The sequence below is a fragment of the Emys orbicularis genome, chromosome 10 (assembly GCF_028017835.1).
Source record: "Emys orbicularis isolate rEmyOrb1 chromosome 10, rEmyOrb1.hap1, whole genome shotgun sequence".
NCBI classification, from domain to species: domain Eukaryota; kingdom Metazoa; phylum Chordata; order Testudines; family Emydidae; genus Emys; species Emys orbicularis.
In genome coordinates this window covers 12,365,175-12,392,467 of record NC_088692.1, presented here as the reverse complement: position 1 = coordinate 12,392,467, position 27,293 = coordinate 12,365,175, and positions in this window count along the sequence as shown.

The window sequence follows — 27,293 nt, the reverse complement described above, 5'->3', positions numbered from 1 at the left end:
TATGTTGGATGGAGCATGGTACACGTTCCTGTTTCTACCAGGGAGCAATGGTGTCACCTCAGGGACTAGCCTTCCCAGCGCACTCCTGGGGTGGTGGATCTCTACTGCCCTCAACACAGGCCAATGCCTAAATAGTACAGAGCAGCCAGCAAATCACATAAAGGAATGAAACATACATGAGGGCTGTGCATGGAGGAGGAGATCTTTGGAGCAGAACCTGTAATCTTAACAGTGTAGCTTAAAGGCAATCAAAATCCATACGGCAGCCAGCTGTAGAGGGAGAGGTTTGCTTGAAACATGAACAAGAAAATATATTTGGGGGCAAGAAGGAGGGAAACTGGAAGTGCTAAGAAAATAAAATGAGCAAGCTGAATGTACGAATTACTGACTTATCAAGTAGGAGCTGTGGATCTGCCAGGAAATACAAGCTATGCTATATTACCAGGTTGTATTGTACATTTGGAACAACAAGGATCATGCTTGTTTGAAATTAAGAATAACCCAGAGGAGGTGAAAATCTACCACTGCACCATAGTTGAGAGACAGACCATTTCTATTTGACATTAATCAATACTTGTGCACCTCTTCTAATTGAGTCGGCCCAGCCTTTCTCCAGGATCTGACAACAACCACCTAGCTCCTTTTCCTCTGGGCAGATGTGATTGCATTGCTGCAGTAAGTATAGAATACACTGTATATCAATCTGATTTCTTCCGAACATCTGTGCACAAATTGCATTGGGTACAGAGCTGTAGTATGTCCAGGCAGGATACTTTGGTAGCTACCTTTGCTGTGTGATCTTGAGTAAGACACTTAAGGCTAGATTTCCCCCCACCCCCAAGTTCTCACTACCCACAGCTGGGGCCATGTTCTGAAAAGGGCTGAGCTCTCATTCACATGCTTAAATAAGGGGCTGACTTTCCGAACTACTCAGAATCCAACCGCTTCCATTGTGACCGAGACAGCCTGATATTCAAAAGAGTGCGTCACCCTACATGCTGAGCTGTTCTGAAAGTTGGAACATGTATTTTGGTGCCTGAGAGATGCACCCCTTTGAAAACCCAGCTCTTGTGCAAGCTGACATGCACAGAGGTTATCAGTAAAATTAGGATTTAAAAAAAATCTACCTTGCAGAAGGCATTGTGGGGATTACTTAACTAATGTTTGTAAAGTACTTTGAGAGCCTCAGATTAAAGCACTCTAGATGTGCAATATGTGTGGCGTTTAACTCTGGATTCTCACTCACATTCACAAGTTTGAAGTGGTGGCCAGATTTAAGATCAGAAAAGCTTACTGCAGGGAAAACGGTGGGATTTTAATCTGGCTTCCTCTAGTAGCTGGCAGGGCCAGCTCTGGCTTTTTGGCCGCCCCAAGCAGCAGCAGCAACAACAACAACAACAACCACCTGCGGCGCGGCCAGAGCACGGGTGCAGGGGGACCGGCTAGCGGGGGGGAGGGGGAGGGAACGGGCGGGAGAGAGAGAGAAGGGGGGCGGCCAGGGCTACAGCGGGGCGCTGCCACGCGGCCCCTCCCGCCGCGCCGCCTGCCGGGAGGGCTCCGCTGCAGTTGGCAGGGAGGGAAGGACGAGGACTGCCCTGCCGGGCTTGCTGCAGGGCGCTCCCGTCCTCTGCGCCGCCGCCCCCTACAGGGCGGCCGGAGCGTAACAACAACAAAAAAGAAGTAGCGGCCGTGCCGCCCTAGGATTGGGCGGAATGCCGCCTCGTTCAATCTGCCGCCCTAAGCACCAGCTTGCTCGGCTGTTGCCTGGAGCCAGCCCTGGTAGCTGGAGTCTGGTCTCTTAAGAACTCTGTTATTACAGGGCCCAGCTCTTTTCCCTTTTTTCCCCTTTGTCAGAGATAAGCTTCAATATTTTCTGGATGGGACTCTGCTGCCTGAGGTTTCTCAGTCTGTGCTGTGGGATACTATGAAATCTTCCCTCCAAGGCAGCGTGCTGAGAGGAAATATACCAGGGAAGCTGTAACTCGTGCAGAAATTGCAATTAAAGATCTGGAGCAGAAGCTGCTGTTACAAAAGGCCCAGCGGTGTTTAAAGACTCCAGGCAGAAAGGCAAAAGCACAGACCTTTTAACCACTGAGAAGGCTCAATGGAGTTCTAGACATTAAAGATCTGGAATGTGTGAATGAGGGCCACAGAGCTGAGCTTGCTCTCAACAGTCAAGCGAGGAGATACAGCTGGAAATGGCTGAATAGCATGTACAGCGGATTGGAGGCTCATCAGTGGGGAATTGGTTAAACTTTAACGATCGCTGCATTCTTCTGAACCTGTGAGGCTGTGGAATATTTAATGATTTTCTGGAAGGGCTGAATCTGAATGAAGGAAATGAGGAGGGAAATACTTGACTCTCCTACTACCGTGAATGAGCTTAAAGAGGCTGCTAGGTCCCTGTCATCATGAAAAGCTCCTTGTTTTGATGGGGGCCTTAATAGGTTTTTCAAAAGACTCTTTGAATGCCTCTCCCTGCTCTATTGGAAACGGTTATTTTTGAAACTGGAACTTTGCCATCTCTCTTTCTGTTCAATACTTTATTCAAAAATAACCTCAATTACATCTTCCCAACGTTCAGAGCAGCTCTGGTTACACTGGAAACAGGAGCCAGCGCTGCCCACACAGACACTAGGCGAAAGGCTCTCCAAAAGGAGAAACTCTACGACTGGGGAGTAGCAAATCTGCTCTTGCTGCAAGTTTAAGGCCCACATAAACGACTGAGCAGCCCATTTGCACGAGGGGACCATTTCTATCAGATCTGGACCCATTGTCACAGTAGCCAGGGTGTCAATGATTTGATGCTGCAGTGATCTACCTAATATTCTGGAAAACTAAAATGGGTGTGAGCTGCAAACTTCGTCTGAAGATCTGGATCTGACCTTCCTAGAGCTTGGAAATGTTCAGGTCCGGAATGTGTGTTTGGCCCCCATCTCTACTAGGATAAACATCCAGTCTCTTCTGTATACCTTTCCTTGACTGCCTCTCCTGGAATAGCTTGACGGCCTCAGTGCTGAAGGTACCACATAGCAAGGTGACAAAGGCTGTAAGCAGTCCTCACTCTTGCCAAGAAAGGGGGATCCTCCAACCAGGCCCAGTCCTGCTCCCACTGAGAGATCTGCCACCTACTTCAATGAGAGCAGTGTGAGACCCACCATGTGGTCTGGAGCTAAGGCTTGGTCTATACTACCAACTTATGTCAGTATAGCTATGTTGCTCGGGGTGTGGATTGTCCACGCCTCTGTGTGATGTAGTTATACTGACCTAATCCCTAGTGTAGACAGCGCTACATCCATGGGAGGCCTTCTCCCGTTGCCATAGCTACTGCCTCTAGGAGAGATGGAGTACCTATGCCAGTGGGAGAAGCTCTCCGGTCAGCGTAGGTAGCATCTTCACTAAGCACTACAGCAGTGCAACTGCACCAATGCTGCACTGTAAGTGTAGACAAGCCCAAAAACATTGCTCTTCGCTATTCAGAACAGAGACCAAACATCATAACCCAACAAAACATACAAACCATTGGGTTGATTTTAAGAAGCATCAAGGCTGCAGTACAGTGGCTAATATAGAGCATAGCTAACGAGGGCAAAAGCGGGTTTCCAGAGCCCTTTCCCCCTTAAGCTAGTACAATGCACCTCATCCTACAATATCATTTGGCCCATAGTACAAGGAAGATACAAAGTCATGGTCTGATGCCTGAAAAGTCAATTGCTGTGGACCCTTCCCCCCCCCCCCTAAAATTGTCTGACTTCTGCAATTGCTAAACTCTTATCTGTCCCCTGCCAAATTCTCTGTAAAGAGGTTTATCCAGCTTTTCGGGCATGGCTTAGCATTGTCCAGCCAGTCCAGCCAGAAACGAGCCTTTATTTTTCTAACATAATTAATAGCAATAAGCTGTCCATGGTGCCTGGCGATAATGGGATTGATGTTCTAATGCCCTGCAGATAGTCTGGATTTAGTGCAAGTTGCATGCTAAGTATGGTGTTACTTATCTAGCCTGCTCCCTTCCAGAATGATTTCTCTTCTTACAATCCCACATCCTGTTCTGGAACCACACCTCCTGCTGGTCATGTTAACCCAGGTATTCCACACTTTAAAAACATGTTCTATATTTTTGGCAAGAGAAAGTTCCTCTGTGTAACAGAAGCTGTGACTGTTCTGCTATCACCATTGCTGTTTAATGTAGCAGGATTAGTTTCTCTAATGCCAAAGCTGGAGATTGGGCTCTGGTAAATATTTCCTCCTCCTAGCCAATTTCTTCATCTGTACCCATGTTTAAGCTGATTGGCATATGAACTACCACATCACCCAGCTGACGTATCAAAATGACAGACTCTCCTCTGTTAGCCTTCTCCAGTGATTTAGTTCAAATACACACAAGAGTTAAGGAAATTTAAAATCCATTATTTAAAAAAAATAATCCTGTAGCACACGTTTGGTAATATTAGCATGAATATTTATGGTAGGTAATTGTCTGAGTATTTACGGCACTCGGTAATGCCAGGGCTGGGGAATATGCAGAGTTTATAAACTACACCTCTACCCCAATATAACGCGACCTGATATAACACGAATTCGGATATAACGCGGTAAAGCAGTGCTCCGGGGGGGGGGGGGGGAGGGATGTGCACTCCGATGGATCAAAGCAAGTTCGATATAACGCGGTTTCACCTATAACGTGGTAAGATTTTTTTTGGCTCCCGAGGACAGCGTTCTATTGGGGTAGAGGTGTACCAGGAGAAGAGAGAGCCACAGGATCGAAGAGAATACAGGATTTATCATGTCTGCACCTGGAGGCATCGTGACCTCAGATGCTCCATGCTATCTGACAGTTCTATAAATAAGCCCTGGAAGGCTTTTCTATGGCATTCACAGTTATGGTATCTTAGCACCTCACTGTACAAACTGTCAATGTGGTAGTGCCAGGAATTAAACCTACAGCTCCTGAGAATGGTGCCTTAAACACAGAGAGATCCATCCTCTCATCTATGTAAGTTGATCTGAAAGAAAGAATGCAAGTACAAAATGGGCAACCAGTCATAGCTGGTAGCAATGCTGAAAAACCTGTGGATGTAATTGCTTAGCGTATTCAATGCAATGATGTGGGTTAAAAGGCAAATGCAGTCATGGGATATACAACTAGTGATATTGCATGTTACCCCAGGAGATAACTTTCCCCTTTACACAGCATTAGATAGATCATTGCTGAACTGCATACAGTTTGGGACCCTGGCTGTACGACCGACAGAATAGTGCAAAAACGGAGACAATAAAGAGCTACTAGAAGAGAGATTCAAGAGAATTAAATATATGCAGCCTGGGAACGTGGAGATGGGGGGTGAGGAGGAGTCGGAGGAGGGGGATACAATCCTGAGATATATGTATATAAAGGAATGCTACAGAGAGGAGATGGAGAAATTGTTCTCCTTAATTAGCAACTGATAAGGCTAGAGATAAGGACCTAAACTGGAAGAGGAAAAATTCAATTTAAGTAACAGAAAAGCCCTTTTTAATGGTAAGATCAACCAGGGATTGGAGCCAGCTTTAGAAATAAGCAGTGGAATCAAAATCACTAGAAATGCGCCACTTACGGCTTGTTCAGCATGTAGTGGAGATGGTCAAAAGATGATACGAATCAGTGACTGACATTGCTTCTGTGTTTTCATACAATGCTCCCAAAGCACTTTACAAGCTATGCAGAGGGTTTAACTTCTTCAGCACTGCTCTACAGTTCTCTCTCTGGTGGAAGTGGCAGCTGTTTAGCAGTGGCCACAATACTATACAGCCCTTCAGGAAGTAAAATGAAGGTGAATATCTCATCAAAGTGAATTATTAAAGAGACTTGGTAGGGGAGGTGGTCTCTTTTATTGGACCAACTTCTGCTGATGAAAGAGACAAGCTTTCCAACTGTAGGCTTGGTCGACACTACATACTTCAGTAGAACTACATCACTAAGGGGTGTGAAAAATCCACACCCAGGAGCGGTGTAGTTATACAAAACTTAACCCCCCATGTAGACAGCGCTATGTCAGCAGGACAGCTTCTCCCACCGGCATAGCGACCGCCTCTCAAGGAGGTGGAGTTATTAAACTGATGGGAGAGCCGCCGGTGCAGCTGCACCGATGGAACTTTGTTGTGCAGACCTGCCCACACAGAGCTGCTCTGGGAAAGGTATGCAGAGCAGCACAGCTAAGTGCAAGGTGGAACAGATTGTTTAGCATAAGTAGTTAACATATTGTACAGGACCATTCAAGGTGAAATGGCCAATTAACACCTCTGCAGTCATAGGACAAAAAGGGGGAGTCAGTGGGTTACAGATTGTTGTAATAAACCATAAATCCAGTGCCTTTTATTAGGACTATGATTTTTAGTCTAGTAAAGGTATAAATTTAAGCTTCCAGGCTTGTCTTTGGAAGGGGTCCTTTGAGGTAGAGGACTGAGGGTATGTCTCTGCTGCGATAAAACACCTGTCTGGCCTGGGTCAGTGGACTTGGGCTCACGGGGCTCGAGCTGTGGGGCTATAAAATTGCAGCATAGACACTTTGGTTGGAGCCTGGGCTTTGGGGACCTTCTCCCCCCACCCCAAGAAGTCTCAGAGCCTGGGCTCCAGACCCCCGTACGAAAGTCTACACTGAAATATAGCCTCACAGCCCAATCCCTGCGAGCCCAAATCAGCTGACTGGTGCTAGCTGCCGATGTTTTATTGCAGCCTAGACATGCCCTGAGAGATCAGATATAAAGTGGTCATGAGTGAAAAGTGTTCACTTGCGGGTGAGATGGTGTCCATTTTTGTGTGTGTGTGAGCTCATTCGAGAGCATAGTGATTGTCTGGTTGAGTGTCCAACAGTTGTTGTTGGAGTATTTAGTGCACTGGATGTGGTACACCATATGTCGTAATAGGTATTGTAGGACCCATTGATCTTGAAAGGTGTGTTGCAGGGGAGAGGGTGTATTGATCATCGTAGCAGTGGAGATATGTCTGCAGGTTTTGTATTTGTTGTTATGGCAGGATCTGGTGCCACTTTGAGTAGGCGGATCCTGATCTGTGGGGAGCTTGCTTCTGATGATGAGCTTGGCAAGGTTGGGGGGGTTGTTTGAAAGCCAGAAGAGGGGGTTTGGGAAAGATTTCTTTCAGAATGTGGTCCCCATTGAGTATGGGTTGCTATTGTTTAATGATGCACTGTATGGGTTCCAGTGTGGGGTGGCAGGTGTCAGCTAGGGGTGTCCTGTATTGAAGCAGGTACTCTCGGGGTATTTGGGTGGCCTGTTCCATTATGTGATCTACTTTACTGGTGTAGTGTCCTTGTTTGGTGAAGGCGGTTTAAAGTGTGTTAAGGTATGTATCCTGGACTTTCTCCTCGGAGCATATTTTGTTGCATCTGCGTGCTTGGCTGTAGATAACAGAGTTCTTGATGTGTTTGGGATGGTTTACGGGATCTGTGAAGGTAAGTGTGGGGATCTGTGGGTTTCTTGTATATTGTTGTCCTAGGTTCCATTGTTAAAGCTGATTGTGGTGTCCAGGAAGTTCACACTGGTGCAGGAATGTTCTAGAGGGAGTTTGTTGGATGGGTGGTTGTTGCTGAAATTGTGGAGGAAATCTATGAGGGAGTTTAGGTCATCTGTCCAGAGAATGAAAATACCATTGAGATACCACGGGTATCTCATTGGATTCATGGCTCATTTGTCCAGAAATTCTTCCTCAAGATGGCCCATGAAGAGGTCAGCCTGTTGTGGCGCCATCCTAATACCTATGGCTGCTCCCATGGTTTTGACAAAGTGTTAAATGTAAAATTGTTATGGATGTGGATGAAATGAATAAGTGTGGCCATGGATTTGGGGTGGATCTATGAGTGTTGTCCATTGTTTCAAAGATATCTGGGGCAGGCAGGGATGCCATCATTGTGAGGGATATTCATACGCAGCGAGGTGGCAAGGATTGTGTTCTGAGAGGGGCTGTTAATATTGTGGAGTTTCTGGAGAAGTTGGTTGTGTCCTGGAGGAAGCTGCCTCTTTGTGTGGTGTGCAGTTTGAGGATGGTTTCTAGGAATCCTAATATTCTTTCAGTAAGAGTGCCATGGCCACAGATGATGGGTCTGCTTGGGTTCCCTTGTTTGTGTATCTCTAGAAGTCTATCAAAGGTCTCTGGTGTTTGTGAGGATAAGGTTAGAGTTTCTCTTGGAGTTGTTTGAGGTAGGATTTGATGATATTCTTGGGTTAATTGTGGTGTGGGGTCTTCTCTGAGTTCTTTATAATAGGTGGTGTCAGAGTTGTTGGTTGGCCTCGTTAATGTAATCACTGTGGAGAACAACGATGACACCCTTTTTGTCTGCTGATTTATTATTAAAAGAATGTAAGAAGGCAGAAATACTTGGAATTTGGCCAGGAAGCTGGGCTTCACATCCCTAATTCTTTGAAAAAATTACCGTGGGATCTACGGTGACCACAAATGGTCAGGACCTTAGTCTTACGTCTTACCCAAAAGCTAGCATGTCCAGCAGCACAGTGACCATTGAAGATTAAGTGCAGGACATTGTTACTCCCTGAATCTTCAATAATGCAATAATGTGTCTGGTAGAGCTACTTAAATATGCTCCAAGACACCACTGTATCCTGGAGGGAAATACTCTTGCACTGAAGAGTTGTAATATGTAGCATTAATATACAGAATAACTTGGAGCACACTTCATGCTCTTAAGGTGTCCGTCTGTTTTTGTAATCGCTTCTCAGAGCTAGAGATCAGAACAACAAAAATTATTAGAGGCTTGGAAAGGCTTCTGCACAAAATCAGATTGCAAAAAGTGGGAAATGGAGGCACAGGCAGGACTTGCCTAAAGTCACACAGCCAGTTAGGTTTTGTCTACACTGCATCTGGGACCGTGCTTCCTAGCAGGGCTAGGCTGACATGCGCTAGCTCTGCTCCAGCTGGCACATTAAAAATAACAGTGTGGCTACGGCAGCAGCTTGGGCTAGCTACCCAAACCTGCCTTGGTTCCTGTGTGGGTGGCTAGCCTGAGCCACTGCCTATGCGGCTGTGGCCAGGCTGCTATTGGGAGCATGCTATTTTGAGCATAGCTAGCTGATGTCTGTCTGCCCATGCTGGGAAGCACCCTCCCAGCTGCAGTGTAGACATACCCTACATGGTTGAGTTGGGGCTAGAACCAAAGATCCTAAGTCCTAATTCAGTGCTCTGCCCAGTAGAACACACTATTTTGGAGTACACTTCCTCTCCTCCCCCCCCGAAAACGCCACAGGCCACCAAGCCTTGTAAAGAATATTTCCCAAAAAATCTCTGCAGTGCGGCAGTCTGTCTTCTGCTCCTTGCCGAAGAGGTGATCTGGCCCTGGGGCACCACATTGGCAGAGTCTCCAACCTTCCACTCACCAGTGCCAGTCCAAATGGAGGTGTCTGAGAATGCCAGATACAAGGAGTCCCCAGTTCCTAGGCCCACTCAAATGTCTGGGCAAGAGACTGGAAAGGAGAGGGTTCTCCCTTTCGTAGGCCAGTTAATAGAATAGTGTGGAGGTCATCCCAGAAGACTTCCAGCACTAGGATAGACCGGAATCCTGGAGAGAGAGGGTAGAGAATGTTACTCTAACTTCCTGCCTCACTTCAGCCTGGGTTTTCCCACACTTCTCCCTCAAAGTACTATGGCCTTTGAAGGCTCCAAAGTGCTAAAGTATTGAATACCTGATAAAACACAGCAAGAACAAGTCTCATTTAACTCTACAGGGCTTCTTTTGTGGAGACACATCTCTGCGCACTTCATATTAATGTAACAAAAAAAAATTCAACAACAAACCCATTAATCAATCAGCAGAAACACCATGAAACGTACGGTGTAAAAGCCACCATATCGACAAACTCTGATTTCCCTAGGTGAGCTGAGGAAACTAACGCAGATTCTAGCACTGATACAATTGCTAACCCGTGGACTTCATCCGCCTGTGTAATGGCAGAATGCACTTTCTCCACGCAATCATAATTGGATCCCTGGCACCTGAAGCAATCCCGTCTCTGAAGAATGAGTGTGAACAAGGGCGTCAGGGGGTAATTGGCTCAGTGAAATATGAAGGTGTGTGACTGCTCAAAGCCTTGTGAACTAAAATAGAAACCTTTACAATCAGCCCCATGGGGAATGTAGGCTGACAGCAAGTACACAGATCGACTGATATGGCAGTTGACCTTATTTTTGGACTAAGTGTGTGACGGTGTTTACAGGGCAGTTGTTGATTTAACAGCCAGTTCCCTAAATTGACTGTTCTGACAGGGCCACCCACCCAGTTCAAGTCCTTTACACCCTTCCCAGGGCAAAGGAGGGGCATTTTGATCCTGTACAATTCATACCACTGGCTCAATTTCATTATCGTCTCAGCCTCACGTACCAACTGCATGAGTCCAGTCGCTGGTCCAGCGGAGAGGAGAGAGAGCTGCTGGTCAGAGGCTGTCCTGTAGGGGATAGCTGAGCAGTCCAGAAGCTGATACCAAATGAACCTTATTCTTTAGCACCTGACTTTGAGGGCCTTTGGTGGTGGTGGTGGTAACTCACAAAGGGGAGAGCAATAGAAAACTCCCTTTTAAAGCTACATTCCACAATTTGCATTGAAACAGGAGCCTCTCAATCCTTGTGTTCTTGGCTCTCGCAAGTTTTCCTGTCAAGCTTGCAAAGCCAGAACTCCCTTGGCCTTCACTGGGAGCTTGGGGTGCACAAGGAAGGCAGGATCAGGTTCATTTCCTGTCCCCTCTTCCATAAACTACAGGACTGGTCTTAAGTGCTCCAGTTTACAACAGTATCAGGGCAGGATTTGGGAGCATTGCTGTAGAATACTATTGTAATAGAAGATACTAGAGTAGCTTTTCTAAAGACCTCTATTGCTTTTCCTTCCTCCAGTTATCAGTGGGGAAGTGTAGTCCATCTGGAGAGCTTCCTCCTAACCAAGCACTCTTCACCCCTGGTTGGGGCCAGCTTCTGTCCCAAGCTACCAAGACAAGCACTAATACCCCCTGCTCCAGTTGCATAATTGCATTTGTCACATGTCCGTGACTTGTTTAGGGGTCTCAGTTTTTCCTGTTGCCAGCAAGCCTACGTGAACCGAGCCTCATTTGCAACAGGGGCCCTGAGGGAAAGCAGGGACATCCAAGCATGTAAATCCTTCAGTTCCACAGCGAAAGCTCTGCCTGACCCAGCAATTAGTGGCAGGGGAGAGCAGGAGCATCCGCTCGTGAGTGTCTCCGATATCCATCGCATGTAGGAGGGGAGGGAGGGTTAGAGACCTTAAAGGGACCTGACCAACTGCTGATTCATCATTTTATGTTAATTGTTTTTACTGTCACTTCTACTTAGGGCGTGATGTATCCACTGGTTTTTTGGATTTGTCAGATACTAAATAACATGTCTTCAATTTCATCTGATACTGACTGTGCAGCAGGGTAATAAGCTGTGCCACACCATCTGTTGGAAATAACCGATTCCTGATTCCGGTAGTGTTTTCAAAGCAAAGGGCAGATCCTTGTCTCAGGTTCACTGAGATTTACACAGATGTGTGCAGCAGCTGTGTGGCAGATCCGAGTGGGGTAAATGAGATCGGTATCCAGCCCACACTCATTGCAAGTCTCCCTGAGCGCTGCTAGGGTATGTGATGGGTCAACGTTCTCTGCTTTAGTGCACCTGATGCTGTGGCAGAGGGAGGGGATGCAGGAAGCAGCCTGACTCTGCAAAGGCCGCCCAATCTGGCTGGAGCCTGTGGCTGGGGTAGGTAGGTTGTTGAGATGTTAAAGGGCCAAATCATTCCTGCACGTGAGCAGAGCTCTGTGTGAAGTCTCAGGGAGTGTATCCATGCAGGTGGCTTTGCACCTCCTCTGTGCTGAAGCTGCCAGGGCTAGATCAGCCCCAGTCAGGGTTAGAGCATCCGTGAGGGCTGCCCAGACTTGCAGACATACAGGCAGTGGCATAGGGTGGGATACGACCAAGGTATTCCTATCATCCAGTGGAGGCTGTTGCCATGGCCGTTCCAGACAGGGATGAAATTCCACTGGAGTCTCTCTGGCTACTTCACAGCAGCAGCTCACTGTGCAACGCTGAACTCGGCCCTGTGCACCCAGCCCTCTACCCAATGCATGCTCTAAGCTCCCACAGCATTCAAAGGGGCCTCAGGCATGGCCCCCCTAGGCTTGCTTTTCACCAGCTTCCAAAACACAGGCAATTTGTTTTTCACAGATACGCTGCCACCATTCCAGCAGGGACAGCCTGCTTCCCAGCTACTGGGACAAACCCACCTGACCAGGACCCTCCTCTCTGTCCTGGTGCTGTAGGCTGGGGCCACTTGGAACTTCCCAGCAGCAGGGATGGATCCCAGATCCTCTGGCCTATCAGCACAGATCCCTACCACTTCCACTGAAGGAGACTCTCCACTAGCGTTTAGTAGCATGGGAGCTGTGACGCACAGTTCTGCAGCCAGCCCGCCGAAGGAAAAGGTGTGTCCATCCTATCCCCAACTCCTTACAAAGCATTTATACCAGCAGAGTGACTACAGCCTAAATCATGCCAACACTCAGGAATCTGTTTATACCATCAGAGCTGGTAGAATCAGTGGGCCAAATTTTGCCTTCCTTTACCCCTGGTGTAACTCTACTAAGAGCAGCATTTGGCTCTCGTGGGGATAGGGAGTTCTCCAGAAGCCCCTTCAGCTGTTACCGACCAAATGAATGGGCAGCCCACTGGAGGGCATCAGAGATTTCTCTCCTTTCCCTTTAGCTGTTGCGTTTGCTGTAGGCTGAACAGGGACCTGGTGAAGCGTCTCCATGGCGGGGTGAGATTAAAGAACAGGGGTAGGAAAGTGTCTGACTTCCACTTCTTTACTAACCTAAAACGAGAACAGCGGGATCCAGGGTCTGTAACATTCAGCATTTCCTGTGGCCCTAGCTCTGCAGGCTAGCAGCCAGGCTTCTCTTCCTCCTGGCTGTCTTTCCTTCAGGGCAGCTGCTGACGAGGGAGCCCTCAAGGGAGAGGAGAAGCAGAACCTGGTGGGGAATCTGAAAGGCCAGGCTGAAGACACTGCTGGGGTAAAACTGCCTTAGTTTTTCCCGAGCCAGCCCACTAACCCTCTCTGCTGTAGGCTGGGTTAGTTCTTTCTCCTTCCTCGTTGCTGGGTTGTGATTGTGAGGCAAGTGAAAAGCTCCTCAGAGCAGGGGAGCAACTAAAATCATCTTGAGCCTTTGGTGGGTCCCTATTGCGCTAGCTTTACCCAGTGGTACTTCACTGCCTTTGGCAGTGTTACACCCTGTTTACCCCAGCATGAGAGCAGAATCAGCCCTGGTGTCTCCAAAGCATCCTCCTCGGGCCTGCAAGCAGCAAATCCCCGGCAGCTGGGATGTGCTTGCTGGTATGTTGTTGACTCCCTAGTGAGGGCTGCCATTTCTCTACTGTGAGAGGTTGGATGTGGCTGGAAGTTCAAATACCCTCCAGGTCTCGGCCTAGCTTGCCCTGCTCTGTCTCGGTATCCGAGAGTTCCCTCCTGTGGTGATAAACATGGCTTCCACGCGTGCCGACGGTTCTGTCACTTTATGCCACAAACTTAACTTCAGTGTGTGTGAATAGTGTGACTCCTGCTTCTGCAGGCATGTAACAGTGCCACGCTCCCGGGGGAGTCAGGGGAGGTATAGCCTTAGGGGCTGATCCTGCTCCCATTGAAGTCAATGGGAGTTTGGCTGTTTACTTCAATAGGAGCCTGAGCGGGCCTTGACGAGAGATTCCCAGTATCTTGAATCCTTGAGGTAGAGTCCTTGGCTATTGGCACATGATCTGGGCTAACCCTAACCAGCTGATGGATTTAGGGTGACCAGATAGTAAGTGTAAAAAATTGGGACGGGATGGGGGGGGGTAATAGGTGCCTGTATAAGAAAAAGCCCCCCAAATTGGTCCTGTCCCTATAAAATCAGGACATATGGTCACTCTAGATGGATTACTTCCCAAATATGAAACAAGGCCAGGACTTTCCCTACAAATGACTGTACACCAGCAATTAGTCCCACCCACTTTAGCACCAGGAAACAGGACCCTGCTGTAGATCCCCCTGGGATATTCCTAAAGCATTCACCCGAGGAATGAGCTAACCAGCCACTGGATGTCATTGTTGTGCCAAACAAATACATCTGAGAGTCTATTTCCAGCATCCAAAAAAATGTAACTTTTCAATGTTCGGTGGGGGAAAGCTTTAAATGTATCTCACAGGGCCACAAATGGGTTCGTCTTCCCTCAGGCCGTTCACCTTCTTCTTTGCAGTTTATCTTATGGGGGCGGAAGGAGTTTGTTTTTTGGAATGAGGTTTTTGCTTCTTTATGAGCTACCTGCTCTTCCCCCACCCCAGCACCTGCAACTAACTCCTAGTCCTGTCCGGATGGCATCACAGCTGTTTCTGTGGCCATAAACAGGGGTGCTGTACATATAGAATTGTCGCAGGACCCAGCAGAAGGAGGGAGCCTTTCTAACACATACAGTGCTGCTGAAAGAGTAAAGAGCCACTGGAGGTGGGAAGGAAAGATTCTTATTGGTCTGCTGTCCACTACAATGAAAGGAATGTAGGGAGGATTTGTTTGGACTCTGATGATTCCTCAGTGTAGACCCCTTTGTCACCACCCTGCTTTGCAGGCCCTGTCCCAAGACTCTCCCAGGTGGTTATGAAGGTTCAGCTTTCTTAGAAAGGAGGCTGCCAAACACCTCCCCAGCCCTGGGGGAATTCATGTTTAACTTCACAGGTTATGTTTCATGCTGGGTTGGGACTTCACCTGGGATGATCTTCCACGATAAACAGAAAGGACAGGGCTGATTGAGTTGTGTGAGACGGAGAAAGGGGTAGATTGGCAGAAACTCATTAACAGTGTAGCATAGGACAGAAAGAAACAGGCCAGAGGAAATTCCAGCAGGCACCTTGCTGAGAAGACCATGAATAAACCTGCACTGCTTTCATCTCTTTCATCTTCTGTGCTTGGGTGTAAATTACGCTATTTTTGTTCTATCCCTGTCATTATTTTCCATTATTCCAGCACAGCAGGAAAGCAAGGGAGGAAAGGGCTGGGATTGAGCTCTTAATGTAAAAAAGAAATAATCACCCCCTGGCAGGTCTGGGTTTGAGCGAGCTGTGGCTCCCACATAGAGGCCAGGGTCTCCCGCTGCACACATTCCAAACCCATGTCATTTTGCAACACTAAAACGTAACTGCTTTGGAAAGAGCTTGTTCTGCGCCAGCCCTGTTCTCCAGCCCTTCCAGCGGGGAGCTGTGGGGTGGGGGAGGGATGGGGTAAACATCGGAGAACAAAATTTCCCAGTGCTGGTAAGAACATTTTGCACATGCCTTTGCTTTCTGCTCATTTCAACCTGGCTAGCAATCTTTGCATTCAGATGATATGCGTGTTCCACTCAACGGCAATCACTTTAAGCAGGTGAGATTGGATAATTCACTCGGTGGCTGCAGAGAGTTGTCATTTAATTAACGAGGAAGGAGCCAAAATTTCTGCATGAGACAGGAAAAGAGAAGAGCCTAAGGGAGACTCGTGAGAATAACAAGATGACCACAACTAAGTTGTTATTCTGGCTTTCACTATTCATACAAATGGCTAGGCAGACACTGAGCTCAGTGTCACAAGCGCTATCAGGTTCTAGGCAAGCAGGGATAGGCAACACAATTCTCTGATTCTGCCCAAATGGTGGGGACTAACTTTAGGGGAACATAGAGGAAACCCCTGTACAGTTTGCCTCTCAATATTGTTACCTGCATTAGAAATTCTCTGCCTTTTAACTTTTTCTCCTGCAATTTTATTAGCTTCAATTTATTTATGGCCCAAGTAGAAATGCAACATTTTCTATTAGATGTGTAGGGCCAAATTCAGACTTGCTATAAGTGGCTGCAGCTCTGTTTATTCCAATTAAGTGGTGCCTGCCTACAGCAAGGCAGAATTTGGCCCACCAGTCCTCCTTCTGCAGCTAACCACTTGCCAACAATAATATTTCTTTTCATTTGGACCAAGTATCTTAAGTGCCTCCTGCTTCCGACTTGGATTTTTTCTACAGCTAAAATGAAATTAACAGGCTCATTACTGCAGCAGGAGAAGTGGGAGGCAGTGAAGCATCTTGGTCCTAGCCATGCTGGGAAATTGACCATGTTTCTAAACTGTTTTTCAGTAACTAGTTCCCCAGTGTAATAATACAAATACTTTCAAACTGAGCATCTTAAAGCACTTCGTAAACACAAATGAATGAAGCCTTGAAACTTCCGTGTGAGGTCAATATCATGATCCCAGTTTTACAGATGGGGAAACTGAGGCACATGGAGGGAAATGACTGTGATGGAGGCAGTGCTTAATTTGTAATGAAAGAGGCGCTGGGGCTCAAGCAATTTTTTTACATTGATAACTGATGCAGCAAACCCAGAGGTGCTGGGGCTATGAACTGCCAAGCTTAGAGGTTCCAGGGCTCAGTCCTGGCAAACCCTGGCACAAATTAAGCACTGGATGGAGATGGGAGTGGAACCCTAATCTCCAGACCATCCCATAAAGCAATAAACTGTAGTGTAGAAGGGAAGGGAATAGTAAGTATGTAGATCTATGTAAGCTCTGTGGCCTGAAGTGCTAGAAGGTAAGAAATGCTCTGCTCCCATCTATTGGTGAACAGGAGGAAGGGTGGTTACAGAGACAGCTTCATTTGCATAAGCTTTCTACCCAGAATTCCTCCATCACTATGGGAACCACTGTAACTGAACACAAACTCAGAAGTGGTTGGATAGTGGGACTAAACTAAACAGAGGAAAAAGGCTCACACTCTTTTCACAAGGTAGATCTCCAGTGCCAAGGAATCTGCTCAAGAGTGCTACATACACTGACTCTCCCCCGAGGATCCTGTGCTCATAGGCACGGACTCCGTGGGTGCTTCACGGGGAAAAATTGGTGGGTGCTCTGCACCCACTGCCAGCTCCCTGCCCCAGCTCACCTCTGCCTCCTCCCTTGAGCATGCCGTCCCCGCTTCTCCTCCCAGCGCTTGCTGCCGTGAAACAACTTTTGCGGCATAACAAGCTGTGGGAGGGAAGGGGGAGGAGCGGGAATGCGGTGTGCTCAGGGGAGGAGGTGGGGCCGGGGCGGGGATTTGGGGAAGGAGTCCAATAGGGGCAGGGAGGGGGCGGAGTTGGGGCGGGGACTTTGGGGAAGGGGTTTGTTGTGGAAAATTGACCACACGCTGAGTTTGGATCAGATCATGCCTGAGGCTCCTCTATTTATGCGAGCATATATGCAAGGAGAGTCAGCATAGCCCCATGCAAGGTGGCAAGCTGCTCTGCCCTCCTTAAACTTTAACCAGCTTATAAAGGTTAAAACCACGGACAAATTACACATACTTCCATATGAATTACCCTATTTGGAATACATTGCAAAATCAATACAGGCCAAAAACAAGTGTCTCCCCCTCTAGGCCCCTTCTGTTACTCACTGTTTGTTCTTTTGCGGTCAGCAACCTTTTTAACACAACTGTTGCGGTTATATATTTCATAAGTCTGGAAAATTACAAATTGTACTGCTTGGAGATTTTTCCACTCTTTCTTTCATGCCCTTTATGCACAGAGAGCCATAGTTCCCTTTTGGGAACTTTCCACTGTGACTCCTTCGACCCCTTGACACACAGAAGCAAGCAGGATCTTAGTTTAGGGCCTGCAAGCAAGCTTGACCAAAGTCGGGGCCTTGACTAATGTTTTACGTCCTGTTAATTTTCCCTCACAGGTTGGAATGGGGGCGGGACAGGAGTGGAGTCGGGGCGGGGCCGAGGGACATGAGCACTCACTGGCGCCAGGAGAAGTTGGCGCCTATGCCTGTGCTGTTATGAGTGGGATTTAGTGGAGAAGGAGGGGGCACGTTAACGGGTATTCACCTATTGGATGTTCTAACTGGTAGATTGAGGATCAAGTTAATGGACTACTGCCAAAGTTACTTGGGTGTGTGTGTTTTATTTATCATTCATATAGACTTATTGTTGCTGTGTTTTCCCAAGTCAATGGTGTGTCCCCTTTTCCTGGTTTCATACAGACATAGTGCTTGCACAAAAACATTAGTGATTAGCTCCAAGAACTCATAGAGGATGGGGGAGGTCCTATAGGACTGGAGAAGGGCAAGCATATACCTATCTTTAAAAAGGGGGGAATTATAGACAAATCAGCCTAACTTTGACCATCTGGAAAGATACCAGAACAAACGATAAAACAATCAATTTGTAAGCACCTAGAAGAAGATAGGGTGATAGCCAACATGGATTTATTAAGAACAAATCATGCCAAACCAACCTAAATTCCTTCTTTTGAGAGAGTTACTGGCCTAGTGGTTGGATGGAAGCAGTGGGTTTGATCTATCTTTATTTTAGTAACACTTTTGACATAGTCCCATATGACGTTCTCATAAGCAAACTAGGGAAAAGTGGTTTAAGTGAAATTACTGTAAGGTGGGTACACAACTAGTTGAAAAACAGTACTCCAAGAGTAGTTATCAATGGCTTGCCTTCAAACTGAAAAGACGTATCTACTGGGTTCCCACAGAGGCCTGTCCTAGTTCTGGTACTATTCAATATTTTCATTAATGCCTTGGATAATGAAGTGGAGAGTAAGCTTATAACATTTGCAGATGACATCATGCTGGGAGGGATTGCAGGCACTTTGGAGGATAGGATTAAAATTCACAATGAACTTGATAATTGGAGAATTGGTCTGAAATCAACAAGATGAAATTCAATAAAGACAAGTGCAAAGTACTTCTCTTAGGAAGGAAAAATCAAATGTGCAGCTACAAAATGGCTAGTAACTGGCTAGGCGGTAGTACTGCTGAAAAGGATCGGGGGGGGTGGGAGGTTATAGTGGATCACAAAGTGAAGATGAGCCAACAGTGTGATGCAGTTTCAAAAAAGGCTAATATTTTGGGGGTGTAATAACTGGAGAGTCACATGTAAGACATGGGAGGTAATTGTCCTGCTCTACTCAGCCTTGGTGAGGCCTTAGCTGCAGTATGGTGTCCAGTTTTGGGCACCACACTGATAAAAGATGTGATCAAACTGGAGAGAGTTCAGAGGAGAGCAACAAAAATGATTCAAAGCTTTAGAAAAAGTGACCTAAGAGAAAAGGTTAGAAAAAACTAGGCATGTTTAGTCGTGAGAAAAGAAGACGGGGGGGGGGGGGGGGGGGGGAACCTGATAACAGCATTCAGATATGTTAAGGGCAGTTACAGAGAGGATGATGATTAATTGTTCTCCATGTCGACTGAAGATAGGACAAAAATAATTGGCTTAATTACCAGCAGGGGAGATTTAGGTTAGATGTTAGGAAAAACTTTCCAACTATAAGGATAGTTAAATACCGGAACAGGTTACCAAAAGGGTGTGGAATCCCCATCATTGGAGATTTTAAGAACAGGGTGGACAAACATCTGTCAGGGATGATCTAGGTATACTTGGTCCTGCCTCAATGCAGGGAACTAGACTGGATGACCTCTTGAGGTCCCTTTCAGCCCTACCTTTCTGTGGTTCCATGATTAAGGGTGCCCGGGAAAGGTTTGTGATTCCAGAAATTATGGATTGGGACTCAAACCATTTAGTTACTTATCAATGGGCCCTTTAGCTGTTTGAAACTCCATCTGAACAATGAGGAGGGGATGCGGGACCATGGATAGAAAGGTTAAATGAGCTCAGTTTGAATTAAAAATACTGGAATCAATCCCTTCTCAGAGCCCGTCCATTGAAGGAAGACAGTGGAGTTACACCAGCCATGAATGTGGCCCATTAAGTGTACACACAATTCTTTACTGTAACATCTTGTTCCAAAAGTGGCACAAAGGGTAAAACTGCCTCCTTATGAGGCAATACGCTGTTGCTAAAGGAGATGCACCATCTCTGTTCCATGCAGTTCAGGAAAAAATTGACATTAAAAAGTAGATCCAGCCCATGGAGAGGAACCAGGATATTCCCCCAGCTTTTAACCAATCAGGAGGCAGTATATCCTAGTGGAATGACAGGAATGAAACCTTCCATTGTGCCTCTCCAGCGGCCCTTCAGCCTGTAGGCAGGGCCAGCGCAACCCATTAGGCGACCTAGGCGGTCACCTAGGGCACTAACATTTGGGGGGCGGCGACCGCGGCGGCCGGACCTTCCGCCGCTTCTGTTGGGGTCGGCATTTAGGGGGCGGGACCTTCCACCACCTCTGTTGGGGGCGGCATTGTGGGGGCGGGACCTTCCGCCACCTAGGGAGGCAAAAAAGCTGGCGGCGCTCCTGCCTGTAGGTCTTTTCCCCTCCCTTTCTGCAGTCAGATGGAAAGTATTCCTTTCCCCAGAGATCCATAGGGAGGTCCCATGGAAAGTAGGCAGGATGGATCCACTTTCTAAGATACAGAGGGGTCTGGTCTCCCTCCACCCTCTGTGGCTGTGGGTGGTTCTCTCCAGTCTCCTTGTCTCCTCCCAGCCAGAGTAGACAGGTTCACATTAGTTTGGCTTGAACTAGCACACTAAAAATAGCAGTGTGGACGTTGCGGCTCGGGCAGCCACTCAGGCTCTCAAGCCCATCTGACCCCCAGGGTCTGAGCTCGGGTGGCTAGCCTAAGGGTACGTCCAGACTACCTGCCGGATCGGCGGGTAGCGATCGATCTATCGGGGATCGATATATCGCGTCTCATCTAGACGCGATATATCGATCCCCGAACATGCTCCCGTCAACTCCGGAACTCCACCAGGGCGAGCGGCGGTAGCGGAGTCGACGGGGGAGCCGCGGCCGTCGATCCCGCGCCGTGAGGACGGGAGGTAAGTCGAAATAAGATACGTCGACTTCAGCTACGCTATTCCCGTAGCTGAAGTTGCGTACCTTACATCGACCACCCCCGCATTGTAGACCAGGCCTGAGTTTCCACTCGAGGGCCAATGTGCATGCTGCTATTTTTAGCATGCCAGCTTGAGCAGAGCTAGCGTGAGTCTGTCTACCCGGGTTGGGAGGCTCGCTTCCTGCTGCAGCATAGACAAGAGGCCAAGAAGCAGAGCTGACTTAATGGTTGAGCTGGAGAGAGGGTGCTCCATTCCCGTGGTCCTTGTAACAATAATACAAAATAGCATCTCTGAAGTGTCCCCTTAGCCATTAAATGTTGTTTTGGGGTCCCTACATCCTCAGAGTCTTCTAATTTAGCTCTGTCTCAGCAAGAAATAAGAACCAAATTTCAGAGCGAAAGCAGATGAAAATCCAGGGGAAATTGCTGGCTTTCCGCAGCGCTGACTCTGAGCTGTTTGATATTCTTTTTTTAAGGTTTGCTTGTTTTAAGGCAACATTAATTGGAAAGAAGTTGGAGTGTCAAATAGAAACCACTCCCTGAATAACCTTGCTAATGAGCATGTTATTAAAGCAGGGTTAGGAGCTTCCTAGAGGGCTCTAGCTGGGAAGGATTAAATTTAAAAAAAAAAAAACCATATGAAAACTAGAGGGAAATTCTCCGTTAGTCTGCGGTGATGAATTTAGAAAAGTCCAATGAAAAATGGCTTTGAAAGGTTTAAGCATGCAGCTTTTGAGCTGGGACTGACTCCTTCCATCCCTAAGGACTGTCTCCTGTGGGTAAGAACATTTTAATGAAGTAGAAGGAGGAGAGTCCATTGCTGAGCTGCGGCTCCTAACCTAGCGAACCTGCTCTCTCAAGTCGGGAACGCCTCGGCATTTCTCCTTAATCAGCAGGAAGGTGATGACCATTCCACCACCTTCACCAAAACTGGCGGGCCCTCCAGCAATGCAGCTTACGTGGGACAAAATGACACCAGGGCAGGCCCTTAGAGTGTGTGAGGACACAACAGTGCAGGCCTCTAAGCAACACAGTGTGTGTGCCTCCCTAAAATCACTTGTGGCCAGTAATTAATAACACAGGGCCAAATCCTGAGATGTTTCTCCACTTTTACCTTTGTCTTAACTCAGGAAAAAATTGCATTGTCTTCAGTGAGAATTTTGCTAGAGTAAGGACTGCAGGATTAGGCCCACAGTTGGGGCTTGATCTTTTGAGGGGCTGAATACCCTCAGCTCCCACTGATCTCTGTTACAGAACCGTTCCCTTCATCGCTCAGTGACTAGGCCCATTCAAAATCAAGGTGCAGCAGGGTGGAAGCAAGAAGTGACACGGTTGTGGCTGTGTCCTATAAGGCAAATGTAGCTGGTCCAAGACGGGCAACCTTCCTGCACTCAAGATGTGGATGTTAGACAGGCGTGGCTAATGGAAAACAACTTGGACAGGTTATTACAAGGATTGGTGTCGGATGCCCAGATTGCTTCTGATTTCGGCAGCTTTGGAAGCAGGTCATGCTCTCTTTTTAAGCAGCTGAATGTTAGGTGACTCAGTGGATAATATGATAGTGAAAGTGACTCTAGGTTCTACTCCTCCGGCTAATGACACCACAAGAATTTAGGGAAGAAGAGTTGTTCTCATACTATCTGTGCATTTGGGCAAAGCTTACGTACATGTAACAGTCAGGGCTGCCCGGGGGCGGGGGGGGGGGCAAGTGGGGCAATTTGCCCCGGGGCCCCACAGGAATATAGTATTCTATAGTATTGCAACCTTTTTTTATGGAAGGGGCCCCCGAAATTGCTTTGCCCCAGACCCCCTGAATCCTCTGGGTGGCCCTGGTAACAGTGGCTTGCAGAGCTACTCAAGGCTTATGACTTGCCTCTGCTTGCAGTCCATAGAGGCCATAAACTGCTCAGGCAGGATCATTCCAGACACAACAGGAACAGGACAGGCTATGGAGGCAGGCAGGGGTTCTGGGTTACTAACTCCAGCAGCCAGCAAGCCTGCTTGTTTGCTCGAGGCCACTCATTGCTTGCATTATTTTGGGGCATGTTTTCAGATTGATCTGCATTGCCTGGGCTGTTTCTGCCCAGATAATTGGAAACTTGCAGACAGAAGTTTCTTTTCTGGAACAAATGATTTCATCCCTTTTACAGTAGATGGTCAGTATTCATGTCTTTGCCAAGCCTTGCCTGACAGATTAATGTAGAACATGCAGGCAACCAAGCTGTGATTCGGTGCTGAACTAAGATGGAGAAAACAACTGGGTTTTTTTTTTTCCTTTCTGGGATATTTTGGAAGGGGGTGGGCTGTTTGCGGCTCAAATTTGGATTCTCTTTGCTCCCCACACTCTGAACTGCCACTAGCAATCAGGCAGAGTGACAGCTCTGCAAAACTCTCCAAGTTAACAAGTTCAAGTGCTGATGATTAACTAGATTCACAAAGTTGATTGGAAAAAAATAGGGATATAAATAAATATTCCTGGAGATATTCCACCCCCTGTAGTCATGAACTTTGAATAATTGGAGGGAATTATGCTGAGTACTAATCAAAAGTTTTTTTTTTTTTTTTTTAATTTGCGAATTACGGCTGGGTTTCATCAGTGTCAGGCTCTAATCATCTCAAGACATCTTAATTGACCCTTGGGAGTTGTTTATCTGATGCTGAAAGTTTTAGATGGGGGGGTCACGTAGTCACACAAAGAAATGCAGAAGAAGGAGCAATGACAGTAGTAACATCTCACATGGCTTGAATGTCACTTGACTTAGGGGAAGAGCTTGATTATGGGCCACTTGGGCACATGAATTGACCATCTTACCGCTTTGCCTCTCAACAGCGACTCATGGACGATGGGACTGGTTATTACTGCTCCATTCAGTCCTGCATCTGCTTTGTGGTCTGGATCTTTCTTTTCTTTTCTTACTGCCACCCCTCACTAGTATCTGAGCACCTTCCATGTAAAATCAAGAGTAACAATGAAGTCCGCTACGTGACTTATGGCCCTCTGACATTTCTCCCTTTCCAGGGTAAAACTCTGCATGGGGCAGGCTTTGGGGTTTTGGTAGGCTTGGTGGATAGAAGGGGGTGACGGTGTTTGTCATTCTGATGACAGAAAGGCTTTTTGAAAGGGTAAGGTTTTGCAGCATTTCTTAAAGCTGGTCAGACTCTGATCCTTATCTTGAGAGCCATGATCCATCTAGGGCTGCCTCTGTCCCACCTCTTGAGAGCAGGGCAATCAGCAGGGATGGTGAAGCTCTTGGAACTGAGGGCGTATCCCCCAGGTACCAGCAGCAGGACATGACGGGATGTGGGCATTCATGTCACGGGAGGGTGGGAGACCACGCTTGCCCATTCAGCACATGATGCACAATGCTCCTCTGTGTGCAGGCCTTCCCTCAATGAAAAAGGCTGCTTAGTCTGAGAGATTTGGGGGATTGGGTTCAGAAAAAATCCACCCTGTAGTTCCATGGGAAGAAACCTCTGCTTGACCAAGTAGCTCAGACATGTTGGACACATCACCAAAGGGAATGGAGACATGTCACTAACATCGGCCATGCATACGTGCGGCTATACTAGAGTCATAGATTTTTAAGGCAGAAGGGGACCGCTGTGATCATCTAGTTTGACCTCCCCTGCCCAACACAAGCCAGAGAACTTCCTACATTCAGCCCAAGAGCTTTGGTGGCGCTCGAGCATATCTCTTAGAAAGACATCCACTTCCCCCAGAAAGACTTCCATTGATGGAGACTCTACCACATCCATCGTTGAGCTGTTCTGGTAGTTCTGCAGGTATCACCTAGCACTCCGCTGCCACGTGCAGGGCATTTTTCACTAGCTAGTGCAGACAAACCAAAAGCAGCCCATTTAAATAAGCAGAAAAAAGCAATGGGCCGCAACTACCCCCAAACCTCACCGTGCTTAAACAAAATGCAACGCCCAACGTTGTTTGTTTTCAGCTGACTCCACAAGCCGCCCAGCTGATAAACCTTCTTTTGTGATCCAGCCACTAGAGGGAGACAAAAATGCCCCTGGTTTATTGTGTGTTACACATAGGACTTTCCACATGTTCACCCTCCCTGCCTAGCAACCTTGCCCATGCTGTGTGGCATACAGCCCATAGGATAATATGAGCTTTAGTTTCGATTTGCGGTATGGCCATGTTCGGGTTGCTGTGGAAACACTGCATTTGAACTTCTTCCCTGCTGTCATAACATTGCATTACAAAGAACAAGATAGTGTTGTCTGTTTTGCTTTTTATTCAGCAAAAACAATGTGAAGGGCACAGTTGTATCCCAAATAACTGTGTTTGGTAAATATACACAAACATGCAAGACCTAGCTACACGCGTATTGCTGCTCTGACTGGTTTCTCGCAGCTTCTAAAACACAGAAGCTGGTGAGCACCACTAGAGGGCTCACAAAGTATTTAAAAGGGGATCAAGGCTCCCGTCCTTGCCCGCTTAATTACATGCTTCCTACAGGTAGTTACAGTCTTTTAAGTCCTTCAATGAAATACAGCACTGGTGAGTATTTTACAGAGTAATGCTCTTGTTTGGCCCCCGTTTTACATGCCTCCTGCCATGGGCTTTCTCGGGCAGCTTGGCTGAGGGTTTATGCCGGAAGTGGGTTTTTTAGAAAGGATCCCTTCAAAATTCTGCAGCGGGTGAGGCTAGATAGTGCAGAGAGAACAGTACATTAAATACTGGGGAAGCAGAGTCAAGACCTGGGGATGGATGACCCCAGGGAACGTTTGCTAGCTCCATCCTCTGCTTGCAATAACACCTGCACCATTGGGGTGTCTGATAGGCGTCTTAGTGATTCCGTTTTCAGAGGCAACATTTGTCCCTGGTTTACACAGTTTTTGTACCGGTAGAACTATGCCAGTTGGAGGGGTGATATTTTACAGAAACAATTAGACCAGTAATGTGCATGCAATTATACCAGTATAGAGATGCTTTAGACCTGATATAGTTTATTCCTCTTCCTCTATGTAAATAACTATCATGGTATAAAGCTTCTTTATACAGCTATAACTGCATAACATCCATATTAGGGAGGTTGTGTTGCTTAACTAGACCAGTACAACTTTTGTATATAGACAAGGGCCTGAGATGTGAGCATGGCTTTTGAAAAAGGAAAGCCTATTTCTCATTTATAACAGCTCATTTAGAATGGTAAGTGTTTCTGGGGATGCGCAGAAGCCCTTAGAGAAAGCCAGTGGCTGCATTTCCAAGGTAGCACAATAAATAACTCCCCAATACATCTTAACAATTCTTCATGTTGAAGAAATAGAATGTATTGCACGACCGCCTCGTCCGAGCCGTAAGACGGCTGCCACTTACCCCTACTTCGCTGCAGTTGATCGCATTGCAACTTGCTAGTGTGTTGGTGCATCAAAGGGTTAACAACAACCGTGAACGCAGTTGTCTGAGGATGAAGCCACTGCAGATGAGCTGCTTAATGGAGTGCTTATTGGGAAGCTGGCAGGTATAAATAGGAAGCACAGAGGTTGTGTGTGTGGGGGGGGGTTGTTAATGAAGGAGCCGTGCAAATGATGAGCTACGTGGTAAAGAGAGACAAGATTAAGTCCTCTGTGCTGCAGTGTTTTTTATGCAGTGCAGTGGCAGAGACAATGCAGTCTCATTGGAAATAAATGAGCCCAAATGAAAGGCATGGTCTGGTCTCTTTTTGCCTCAGTCGTTATACAAAACAATAGATTGATCTTCCTTCCCCTCATCTCCTGCACCTGTGTAAGTAATTCAGGACAGGGGCCTGTGCAAGGCTGAGCAAAATGGGGCCCTGGGCCTGGCTGGGGTCTAGGGTGGGTGCTACCATGTGCCCCCAAGGGGCCGAGATACCGGCGGAAGAAGGACACTCAAGCCTGAGCATAGCAAGCAACGCTTTACTGAAGGAAGAACTTATGCTCCAATCTGCGCGAGGAGTCCGTAGGGCGCGCCGAGGGGCTGCAGGGGACTCTGACCATCCGGGACAGCTGGCCAGGCAGGATTCCACTGGGGAGAGTCCTCTGTGGTGTTATATCCTCCGTGCTTGTCTCGAGGTTATGTGGGGTCAACAGCTGTAACAGCTGGTTACATTCATACTTATTATATAAACTAACATGTTTACAGACAAAAATTTGCTGAACTACACTAAACTATATCTTGGCAGGGTCTGTCGGACAAAGTTCACTGGACGGCCTCCATCCTCCGCTCACATTCAGTCACGTACTCGGTCCCCCACTTAGCTCCTCGCCAATCTTCCGCAACCTTGCCCCTACATACCACAATACAAATATGAAGCCATAAGTAGCGAGGCTGGCAACGTCTCCGAAGGGAAAGTCTGGCTGTCTTGCACTTTTTAAGAGCACAGACCTGGAAGGTAATTGAACAAAGATATTGGTTGACACCAACCTCCATGTTCTTGCATCAATAGCTATCAGGTGACCACGCTCTCCCTCTCACCCCCACTCTACAG